The sequence below is a fragment of the Halichoerus grypus genome, chromosome 11 (assembly GCF_964656455.1).
Source record: "Halichoerus grypus chromosome 11, mHalGry1.hap1.1, whole genome shotgun sequence".
Lineage (NCBI taxonomy): Eukaryota > Metazoa > Chordata > Mammalia > Carnivora > Phocidae > Halichoerus > Halichoerus grypus.
Genome location: NC_135722.1, coordinates 108258954 through 108271078, shown reverse-complemented (window position 1 = coordinate 108271078; position 12125 = coordinate 108258954). Strand labels below are relative to the sequence as shown.

At 37.6% G+C, this 12125-nt stretch overlaps 1 protein-coding gene and 1 pseudogene across 7 annotated transcripts in view; both read left to right on the top strand.

Moving 5' to 3' along the window:
* The window catches only part of GRIA4 (glutamate ionotropic receptor AMPA type subunit 4), a 369710-nt gene that overhangs the window by 104511 nt on the left and 253074 nt on the right, over positions 1 to 12125 (top strand). The gene's annotated exons all lie outside the window — the stretch shown is intronic.
* Positions 2692 to 4280, top strand: LOC118543078 (60 kDa heat shock protein, mitochondrial pseudogene; annotated as a pseudogene).

Genomic DNA, 12125 nt, shown 5'->3' with positions numbered 1-12125 from the left:
GAATTCCTAAGTTTTTATGTCTTCTCAGGTCCTTACAACTTACCAGTCAGGCCACTAGAAACCTCTCTTTTATTTTCCAGAAGGTGGCACTATGGCTCAAATTTACGGTTTCTCCCCTGCCCACAGACCCTGGCCTGCTTCTGAGCGCTCTCCCTGCCTCTCAGCTGCTGCACTCAGGAGCGCACCCAAGGGGCCCACTCAGTGTGTGTTTAGCATTTGGGGCATTGAGGGTGCCTGCAGACCAGGTAGGGAGATCCTCAGGTGAGGGACTTCCAGGGGCTCATGGGAGGACTTCCTGTAGAAGTCCTGAGCGCAAACAGCAGGAACTGCATCCTTGTAATGCTCTTTGATATTCTTATCTGCCTCTTGGCAGATCTCCTCCCTGCTCCCAGTCATGAAGGTCCTGCCCCAGTACTCTGGGTGCTGCTGGAAAGAATGGGCACTCACTCACCGCCGTCCTATCCTTGATGGGACTGATCACCATCACCTGATAGTTCAGCTCCGTGCGTTGTTGCGGTGGCAGGGGCCGACACTGGGAAGGTTATTCCTACCATCTCCACTGCACCCACACTCATATGTACATGGTTTTTTCCAGTGGCATGCGAGGACCTCCCCTTGAGAGGCTAGACTTCTGAGATGTCTCTCTCACCCATGACTACCCAGGTCAGCGCTCCCCAGGTCTTTTCATGACGTTGGCTAGAAGGGTTGGGCCGGCGTGCTGTTCCGCCTGCTCTAGGGCCTGAGCGGGGAGAGGACAAAGGCCCCATAGACAGAAACGTGGCCAGTGTGCTTAAAGCCCACAAAGTGGCCAGAAGAGGGGGGCACTTGTGAAGCCCAGTTAGGAACATAGTCTTCATCTTAATAAATGTAGAAGCTTTTCAAACACTTTGAAAGAAAATAAGCAGATTTACATTTTTAAAAGATCACTCTGGATCAAATGTAGAGAAAGGACTGGAGGAGGACATGGATGTTTGCTGCAAGTTTCTCAAGTACCCTAAGAAAGAAAAATGTGGATGAGTGGGGCAAAGCCCCTTTAGCAACTACAACAAACAAGATGAAGGATTTAAAAAGAAATGTGTGATAAGGAACTTTGTAAAAAACTTTAAAACATAGAAAGACACAGAAGGGGACCTGAACAAGTGGAAAGACATCCCTTTCTCTTGTAATAGATTATATGATATTATAAAAATGTCAGTTCTCCCTAAATTAATTTATAAACTTAATGCAATCCTTATCAAAATAACAGCAGTTTTTTGGGTTTTTTTGATGGAAGACAAACTGATAATCAAATTCATATGGAAAAACAAACATCCAAGAAGAAGCAGGAAAACACTGAAAAAGAAAATCTGTAAAGGGGATATTAGCCTCCCCTGCTGCCAAGATATAAAGGTGTAAAGATGTACTTCAAAGTATCCATAATGAGTGTGGCGCTGGCTTGTGAGTACACAATGAGACCAGGGAACAGAATGGAAAACCCAGAAATATATCTAAGTATGTAAGGAAGTATACTCTGTGATATAGGTAATATCTTTGGGGTATTACTGGGGCAAAGCTGGACTTTTAAAGTAATGGTTGTAGAGCATCTGGGTAACCATTTGGAAAAAAATAAAATTTGGTACGTTTCTCATACCTTATACCAGAGTAAACTCCAAATAGATCAGGAATTTAAACAGAAAAAAATGAAAACATGTAAGAACTAGAAGAATAAAGAGATCAACTTCTCTTTATTCTCAGTTTAGGAAAATAATTTCTATTTCTCAAACTCCAGAGGAAATAAAAGAAGACATTGATAAATTGGACTACATGAAAATCAAAAAAAAAAATACACCATATCATAGACAATTGACAAACTGGAAGAAAATATTTGCAACATGTGACGCAAAGGGCTAATATTCTTAATGTATAAAGAACTCTTAAAACCAAAGAAAAAGAAATTGAAAACCCAATGGTAAATGGTAAATGGTAAAATATGAAATCGACATGAGCGGAAGCTCACATATATTTTTTTAAAAAGATAAAAGTGGCTTTTTATATTTTTTTTTAAAGTTGAAACATAATTATAAAAATACAAATTAAAATAATGTCATTTCTCAGCTATCAGATGGGGAAAAATTAGAAAGTATGACAACGTATCTTCTTGGTAAGGCTGTGGGTAAACAGGGACTCTCCTGGATTGTTAGTGAGAATGCAAACCGGCACAGTCCTTCTGGTGGGAGATTTAACAATACATAACAAGACCGTACATGTGCTTATCATTTGATCCAGCAATCCCACTTCTGGGAATCTATTCCAAAAGATACACCTCCAACAGTAGATTTGTACAAGGTTCTTCCCTACAGCATTATTTGATTTGTAAAATATTGGAAACAACTTAAATGCTTGTACACAGGAGAGTGTTTGATTAAAGTATGGTGCATCCACCCAGTGGAGTACTAAGAAACTGTGGGAAAGAATGAGGAAGACCTCAATGAAATAATATGGGGTAATTTCCAAGACAACGTTAAAAAGTGAGTGTGGTGCACGCGGACTGCCAGTCCTGGGCCACCGGGAGGGCATGGAAGCTGCTGTGCCACACAGACAGTGGCCCACGCAGAGGGAGTGGTGCAGAGAGGGGACATGGGTTGATTGCTGTGTGTGCCCTGACTTTCTCCCTTGCCTGTCCAGGTTCACGCCCACAGCCTCCTTGCCGAAATGCTCTGATGACCTACTGTCTTTCACCAGATGAGGCCACTGTCCAGGGCACTTGTTCCTCATCTCACTCAGGCTTATGCCAATGTTGTAAAATTTGGTGCAGATGTCTGAGCCTTAATGCTTCCAAGTGTAGTAGACCTGTGAGCAGATCCTGGACCGATTACTAGTGATTATTAGTGGATGAAAAGTCCCAGAGTATGGTGTGACCATTGCAAAGTCAGTTGACTTAAAGGGTAAATGTAACAATATGTGGACTATGCTTGGTCAAGACATTGCCAGTAACATAAATGACAAGGCCAAAGACCCACCACCACTGCTACCATATCAGTGTACTATCTTGCCAAGGAAGGCTTGGAGAAGGGTAGCAAAGGTGCTAGTCCAGTGGAGACTGGAAAAGCTGTGATGTTAGCTGTAGACGCTGTAGCTGCTGAATTTAAGAAGCAGTCCAAAACTGTTGAGCCCCAAAGAAATTGCTTAGGTTGCTGTGATTTCTGCAAACAGAGAAATTGGCAATATCATTTCTGGTACGGTGGAAAAGATTGAAAGGAAGGATGTAATCCCATCAAAAGATGGGAAACACTGAATGATGAATTATAAATTATTAAATTGAAGTTTGATTGTTTCTCCATACTTTGTGTACATCAAAAGCTCAGAAATGTGAATGCCTATGTTATATTGAGTGAAAAGAAGATGTCTAGTGTCTGGTCCATTACACCTGCCCTTGAAATTGCCAATGCTCCTTGTAAGCCCTTGGTCATAATTGCTAAAGATGTTAATGAACAAGCTCTAAACACACTCATTTTGAATAGGCTAAAAGCTGGTCTTCAGATTAGAGCAGTCAGATCTCCAGGTTTTGGTGACAATAGAAAAACCTACTTAAACACAAGGCTATTGATGCTCGTGGTTCAATGTTCAGAGAAGAGAAGTTGACCCCACATCTTGATGATGCTCAGCTTTATGACTTAGGAAAAGTTGGAGATGTCACTGTGACCAAAGATGAAGCTGTGTTACTGGAAAGGAAAAGATAATAGGCTCAAATTGAAAAACCTATGCAGGAAATCACTGAGCCATGGCATATCATAACCAGCAATTATGAAAAGGAAACACTGAATGAATATCTTGAAAAACTTGCAGATGGAGTAGCTCTGCTGAAGGTTGGTGGGAAAAGCGATGTGGAAGTGAATGGGAAGAAAGACCTGCAGGTGCACTCAACCCTACATGGGATGCTGTGGAGGAAGGCGTTGTTCTGGGAGGGGGTCGTGTTCTGCTTCGGTGCATTCTAGTCTGAGACTTGCTAATTCCAGCAATGAAGGTATTTTTTAATGATACAGAAATTATTAAAAGAACACTCAAAATTCTTGCAAAGATCATTGCTAAGAATATAGGTATGGAAGGGATCATTGATACTTGAGCTAATTATGCTAAGTTCCTCCAAAGTTGGTTGTGATGCTCTGCTTGGAGATTCTGTGAATGTGATGGAGAAAGGAATCATCGATCCAACTAAGGTTATAAGAACTGTTTTATTGGTAAGTGGAGTGGTCAGGGAGGAATATGTCCTGCTTTCTAGAATAGTGCTTCACCATTACTAATAAACTCTGACAGGATGCTCAGGGCAATGTTCCACACCAGTAATTTCAGAGAAGTCAGTTAAAGAAAATGAAAAGGTTGGCTGATGTTAAGAAATTTACTATAATCATCAGCTTCTAGTTTCAGTTGCCAACATATCATGATTTACCACTGTCATTGTCCATGCCTACAGATAATTTATTTTGTATTTTCGAATACAAGGTTATTTATACATTCACCAAAAAACAAACAAACAAAAAACACGCTGTGGAAGTGTCTACAGTCTGCTATTGTTTAGGTACTAAGGAAGGGGGAATGTGAAAATACATGTTTATCCACTAACTTCTGCAAAAGAAATGAATATATATATATAATATATATATTATATATAAGTTATAAATGAATGACACAACCTTATGGAAGGAGATAGAGAAGAAAAGAATTAACTTGAGTAATACAGGAAAACAATATTTTGATTGCATACCATACGCAAATATATACCCCACACCAGCCCTGTACTGTATTTTGTAAATTTGTTTTTAACAAATGTATTAACTGGAGATTCTGAAGTACTTTCTGTGCAGACTAAGATTTAGCAGATAGGTAAATATATTGTAAGCAATAAGAGCCAAGTTACAAATAAGAAAAGGGGAAAAGCTGGAAGAAGCCCTCTGGTGCTGGACTGAAATCAGAGGAATAAGTTATGGGCCCATGGCTTTAATGTATAGACAGAGTCTTAGTTATAGAAAGAAATACAAATGTGTATATGTGCATGTGCGTGTCCATACATGTATTTCCTGAGAGCACCTAGAGGCAAGAACATTCCAGTAGCAGTGAACACTCCTGGCGTCCACATCTTAATTTCTGGATATCATTCTACAATTAAAGGAAAATGACTTTTAGAAAAAGGGCGGATTACAGGGATAATACAGAAAAAATATAGGATGAGACAACATCATCTTGTGGTGTCAGAAAGCAAGGGAGTGTTTATAGGATGACTGGTGAGGCATGCGAGAAGGATTCAGGAGCCAACTTGAAGAAGCTACCGATGGCCAAATCGGGGACGATGTGAGCAAAACAACAAATAATGGTTATAATGTAAGACAACCATCAAATACGATAAATATCCATCAGTCCCAACTGGTATCAGTAAATAATTGAGTAAGTAAATAAGTGGGGAGGAGAGAGAGCTCTTCTTTCCAGTACAGTCGCAATGAATAATGAGGGAAGGATGCAAACAGAAAATCACCGTCAGGCAAATGACACAGTAATAATTGTTGCAGGAAAGAATTATTGATGATGCTAAAATTAATAGGTGAAATTATGATGAGAAACAGGATATTTTCATCATCTCTGGGTATTTCTCCACAAAATACTTCTTAATTATTAAGGGAAAAATTATAACTTACTTGCCAGTAGAGAAACCTGGCAGACATCATCCTGACCAGTGACTGAAGTTGACACCCCCAGTTCATACGACCTGCCAGCATCGCACACCTCCACACACAGAAGTGTCAGTGGTATTTCTGCCACGTGTGAAGATGTCAGACCGCCAAATTAGGAAACACTGCAAAAGAGAGAAGGAGGGAGGGAAAGGATAGCTTTGGAGGCTGGTTTGGGTGAAGAGGTCAACATTGTAGACAGAAGTGGAAGAAGTGAACAGTAAGAAAAATAGTAAAACAAAACCTGATAATGTGGGATGTAAGGGGGTGTATTCTGGAGAGAGCAGAAGGAGGTTTAAAGAAAGACACCCATTGTAATGTTCTGTAATCCTATTTAGGCATGTGCTTTATAACTTTCTGAGGGTTTTGACAAACTTCCCGAGATCTGAATTGTAAATGAAGTCTTTTTGACTCATTAGGCCTTTTTATTTGGTATGTTAAGTTACTTGGGGGCCCTGTCAAACAAATAGTGATGAGCCTTAGGTTATGTTGCTTGGGTGAATGCTCTGTTCTAGAAATCATGTGAAATTCGTAAAGTTTTAATATGTTCTGGTATAAGGTCATCACTTGACATTCTAATTATTAAAGTATTATGTGTTGCAGGAAAAAAAAAAAGAAAGAAAGAAAGACACCCAGATCTGTGGGCTGCACAACAGGTGGATATTCTTGCCATTTATTAACCAGAGCAGGAGGCCAAGTTTTAGTGAGAATTATCCTCTAACTTGGAAAGACTGTCGATTAATACTGTCATCCCAAACAGGGGGCGTATCTTTACTGATGTTGTCTTATTTTGTTTTATTTTATTTTATTTTATTTTATTTTATATTTATCAGATGCATCCGTGGGGAAGCTAGTTTTTGACTGACAAAATTTCACAGTTGGCAGGCCAGCTCACCGTGGAATACTTTGCCTTCATGAGACCTGGGGCCAATGGGTGAGGAGTCCTGTTCTCCCTGATTTATTCTTTGTAGTAAAAAGAAGCATTTCTTCTACTTCACTGGCTTGCTCTTTGTATCTTGCGTTATCTGTAGGAAGCAGTGCTAGCTAGCCTCATGGACTAGGCCTCTAAAATGAGTTGTGGTCTTCACAGTATTAATATCAGAAAAATCTCTGACCCCTGAGTCCACTACCTCAGGAGATTTTCTATTTGAAACACGTGAAAGGAAAGTGGTACAAGATAAAAAATACTCCAGAGTCCAGAGTCTTTCATGGTTCATCTCCCTCTCTGATTTCTTCCCATTCGGTTTTCCCTCCCTTCCCCTGGGGTCCTCCGCACTATTCCTTATGTTCCACATATGAGTGAAACCATGTGATAATTGTCTTTCTCTGCCTGACTCTTTCACTTAGCATAATCCCCTCCAGTTCCATCCATGTCCATACAAATGGTAGGTTACAGAAGGGAGGGGGAGTGGATGGGGTAACCAGGTGATGGGTATTAAGGAGGGCACATGTGGGGATGAACACTAGGTGTTATATGCAACTAATGAATCATTGAACACTACATCAAAAACTGATGATGTACTGTATGTTGGCTAACTGAACATAATAAAAAAAAATAAATAATCTAAAAAAAAAACCCCACCAACAACAACAAAAAACCCAGCACAGAATAAAAAAAGAAATAAATAAAAAAGAATACCGTCAACAAAAAAATTAAGGTCAACTTTCAAACTTTCGGTAGCTTCTAATTGCTCCTGGGATAAAGACCAAAATTCTAACCAAAAACAAACAAACAAACAAACAAAAAAACTCCAAGAGCAAAATTTAAAATTCTGAAAAAAGTAAGGAATGATTCAACTGTTTAAATCAGAAAATGCCTTATGGGTTTACAAAAAAAAAGAAAAGAAATCTTTTCTAATCACAGTTTTTACTGCTTTTATTTTCTATAATAAAAAAAGGCATAATCATGGCAAAGATACACCATTGTAGAAGATAAAACAAATAGAGTTTTATTCCAGTTAGAATGCTTTTGCTAAAGTCTGATTCTTTAATATTTGAGTCCATGAAATAATGGGCTAAATTATGAAGAGGTCCATCTACAGCTTATTTAGCAAAGTTTACATTTAATTATAACGTCGTTGTGCGACATAATGAAAACTAAACTCATGTCAACAAATCAAAAGTTAGATTACTATTTCTTTTATGCACACAGGAAATATTTACAGGTACCTCTCATGCGACACCACACTGAAATGTCTGGAGGGAGAAAATAGGACTTGGACCCTTTAGACGTGGGTTCGAATTCCAGGGTGACCAGTTAGCAGTAACAGGTCTATGAGCCTTGAACATGGGCACAAATATAAGCCTCATTTTCCTAGAAAAAAATGGAGTAAAGGACTCACCTCACAGGATTCCTGGATAATTATTTGAAAGAGTTTCAATGCTGAGTACTGAATACAGTGTATGTGGATTTTTTTTTTTTTAATGAATCAAATTTAGCTGATAGTAACACATAAGTGGGCTATATTTTCATTTTTCTTTACTATTATTTTTAAGGAAGCAAAACTAAGTAAAGTCATCAGTACTGAGATCTCAGAATTATTTATAATAAAATGTCTTTTTCTTGGCCACATTATTAAACAAACACCAATTAATCTATTTATTTGAAGATCATAGATCCCAATATAGGGAATCATTGCTGAAGCAGACAGAATCATCCTGAAAGTATATACAATATATCTCATTTGTGTGCCTCAAATGTATTCACCTCATTTGGTTCAAAGCTGTGTTCCAGAGATAAAATTATGAAGAGAAGAAGAAATTGTTCCTTTGTGTGATATAGTATACACATGTTTTAGTTTGCCCAGACTTTTGCTCATGTTATAGAACTTAATTTATATGGAGTTTATCTATGTATTCCTGTTGGGAAATAATATGAAAATGAACAAAATAACAGCCACTCTTGGAAAATAAAATACTCTTCTTTCACTCTGAGCACTGTTACATGGATAGTGATACAGGGACGTAAAGAGAGGTTATTTCAGAGAAATTGGTTAAGCATGTTCCGTGATTTAGATGTTATAGGCGATCTTGCTGCTACATTTTTAAGATGTGACACCTTTCCTTAGGACTTGGAACCAGGAAGGTCTGGCAAGGCAATTTACCAAAACCTGGGATATTGGGCAAGTTATGAAGACCTCTGTAACGGCTGTCTCGCCATCTGAAAATGGAGATATCACGATACTTACTTTGCAAAGTTGTGAAAATTAAATGTAAAATATTGTGAAGATAATTGGCAGGAGATAAATATTGGTGCTTCTTTCGTTCTATCACAGCATTTTTAATTTATTATCTTTTGTTTTATTACTTTTTAATTATTTATTTGTGTTAGTAGAGCCGGAGTGTCACATTAGTTCTGGGTGTACAACAGAGTGATTCTACTTCTGTGTCCATTGTGCTGTGCTCACAAGTGTAACTACTGTCTGTCCCAACAGTGTTTGAGAAGATGCAATTTTAAAATACGTCAATGTTAGGGGTTAGATATCATTACATAGATATAAATAATTGTTATGAATAATTAGAAAAATGGGTTCAATTTACTCTCATTTATCAAGAAAGCCAACCTTACTAAATAATACATATTTTGTTCTTTGTGCTCCATGGCCAACATCCTGTAAGACACTGGAAAGCAGAGGTGGATTTTTCCTGCCATGATAAAGAGCTGGCATATCTAGTTCATGTAAATTGTCCAAAGTAGATTCTCTAGATATTTGAAGAAAAACCTTCAGTTACTGAAGACAAACTCAAGGGAAGTGAAAAGATCTATAGCTATATTCTTATTCATGCATTGTCAGCTCTTAAATTTACTGATGTTTTAATCTTATTTGGAATGAGAAAGTATCATAGAAATGGAAAAAGGATAAATAATGCAGAAGTTCCACCTACATGCATGAAAACTACAAAGTCAATTCGTGTTTACTTCCCAGTGAAAAGATTATCCCAACACTTTAGTTGAGCTTAATTTAAGCTATTTGCTGAGCTTAATTTAAAAAAATCACATTACTTGTACCCTTTACCATATATAATGAATCTTTTTAATATAGACTTCTTTTTTCCTTTTACTTTCAAGGGGTTATGATTTTCTCTTTTTTTTTTTGAAGTATAGCTGACATACATGTTACGTTAGTTAGTTTCAGATGTATAACATAGGGATTCAGCATTTTATACATTACAAAATACTCACCACAATCATCCATCTGCCACCGTTCAAAGTTATTACAGTCTTACTGACTGTGTTCCCTATGCTGTACTTTACTTCTCTGTATCTTATTTATTTTGTAACTGGAAGTTTGTACCTTTTAATCCCCTTCACCTCTTTCCCCCACCCTCCCACCCTTCCCTCTAGCAACCACCAGTTTGTCCTCTGTATTTATGAGTCTGTTTTGTTTGTTTGTTGTGTTTTTTAGATTCCACATATAAGTGAAATCATATGGTATTTATCTTTCTTTGTCTGACTTATTTCACTTAGCATAATACCCTCTAACTCCATCCACAAATGACGAGATCTCATTTCTTTTTTATAATTGAGTAACATTCCATTGTTTAGGTACACCACATCTTTTTTATTCATTTATCTATCGATGGACACAGGTTGCTTCCGTATCTTGGCTATTGTGAATAATAACTGCAGTGAACATAGGGTGCATGTGTCTTCAAGAATTAGCATTTTGTAGGGTTTTTTGGATAAATACCCAGAAGTGGAATTGCTAGATTGGAAGCTATTTCTATTTCTACTTTTTGAGGAACCTCCCTACTGTTTTGCCCAGTGTCTGCCTCAGCTGGCATTCCCATCAGCAGTGCACAGGGCTCCCTTCCCCACCTCCTTGCTGACCCTCAGCTGACATTCCCACCAGCAGTGCACAGGGCTCCCTTCCCCACCTCCTTGCTGACACTTGTTGTTTCTTGTCTTTTTGATACCAGCCATCCTGACAGGTGTGAGGTGGTAGCTCGTTGTGGTTTCGGTTTGCATTTCCTTCAAGATTAGTGATGTCGAGCATCTTCTCATGTCTCTGTGGCCGGCTGTAGGTCTTTGGAAAAATCTCTATTCAGATCCTCTGCCCATTTTTTAATCTGATTATTTTTATTGTGTTGAGTTGCATGAGTTTTTAATATATTTTGGATATTAACCCCTTACCAGATATATCATTTGCAAATATCTTTTCTCATTCAGTAGGTTCCTTTTCATTTTGTTGATGGCTTCCTTCACTGTGCAAAAAAGCTTTTTAGTTTGATGTGGTCGCAATTGTTTATGTTTATTTTTGTTGCCCTTGCCTGAAGAGACAGATCTAAGAAAATATTGCAAAGACCAATGTCCAAGAGTTTATTGCCTATATTTTCTTTTTAGGTGAGTTTTTTTTTTTTTCTTTTCTTTTTTAACATAGAGAAAGCTTTGAGTGAGTTATCTATAAATAAGTCATCGTAGTCCAGATTTAAAAGTATGTTTGGCCTCAGGCCACTCCTTATAACTAGCGAGTGCTCATAAAGTGTGAGCATAGTATAAAAAAAAGAAATAATAATATTTTTTTTAAGAAAAGAGCACTGGAAAAATGACTTCATAAAGAGAAACCATACATTAAATTTAAAAATATTTTAGAAAGGTAAATATTACTGTCTTTTTCAATATATGATGAGCTGTTGAGTTTCATGATGGAGATGTAAAAATAAGTATTTATCTTTAGAAATCTAAGTAAAGCTCTTCTAAGTAACAGGTTGCTATTGCAATATAACATAGAAAAAATATTCTGAACACATTTAATCGTGTGCATATGGACACACGCACAAAGGAAATTTACAAAATGAAATCATTTGCTAAAATGATAGGATTATGGGATCTTCTTCAAATTTTTCTCTAATGCTTTTATAAATAGAAGTCATGCTTAGTTTACAAAAACACCATCACCTATTATACATTCCAATTTTACCTGCCTGTGTTCGTTCTTTCCTGCATGATCTGCGGGGGATAGAATCTTTCAATAAATTTTCAACGACCTGCTTCTCTGCCTCATACGAGAAGCTTTTTAATTTAGGGTTGTTGTTAAATTACTCAGGGAAAATCCTTCAGGAATTATTAATTAATTTATGCTAATTAAGATCATAAACTATTTTAAAGATGCACAAACAGAACCAGAATGGAATTAAAAGTAGCTTGAGGCCATTGAAGTAACAAAAGGACAACTTAAAAATTATTAGCCACTGACCCAGAGGACGGGTAGTGAGTAAGCGGAGGGGAAGAATTACATGGGCACTGACAGGCTTCGTGCCCAGCGTAGTACTTCTTGCAGAGCCGAGCTAAGCTCATTTTGTTTGTTACCATCACAATATAGAAACCGCTAACCTCAGAAAGGCCTGGAGACAAAGACTACAAAATTTAGGATTTACAAAATATTATTTGAACTTCTTGAATGTGAGAATTGTAGAAAGTATGTC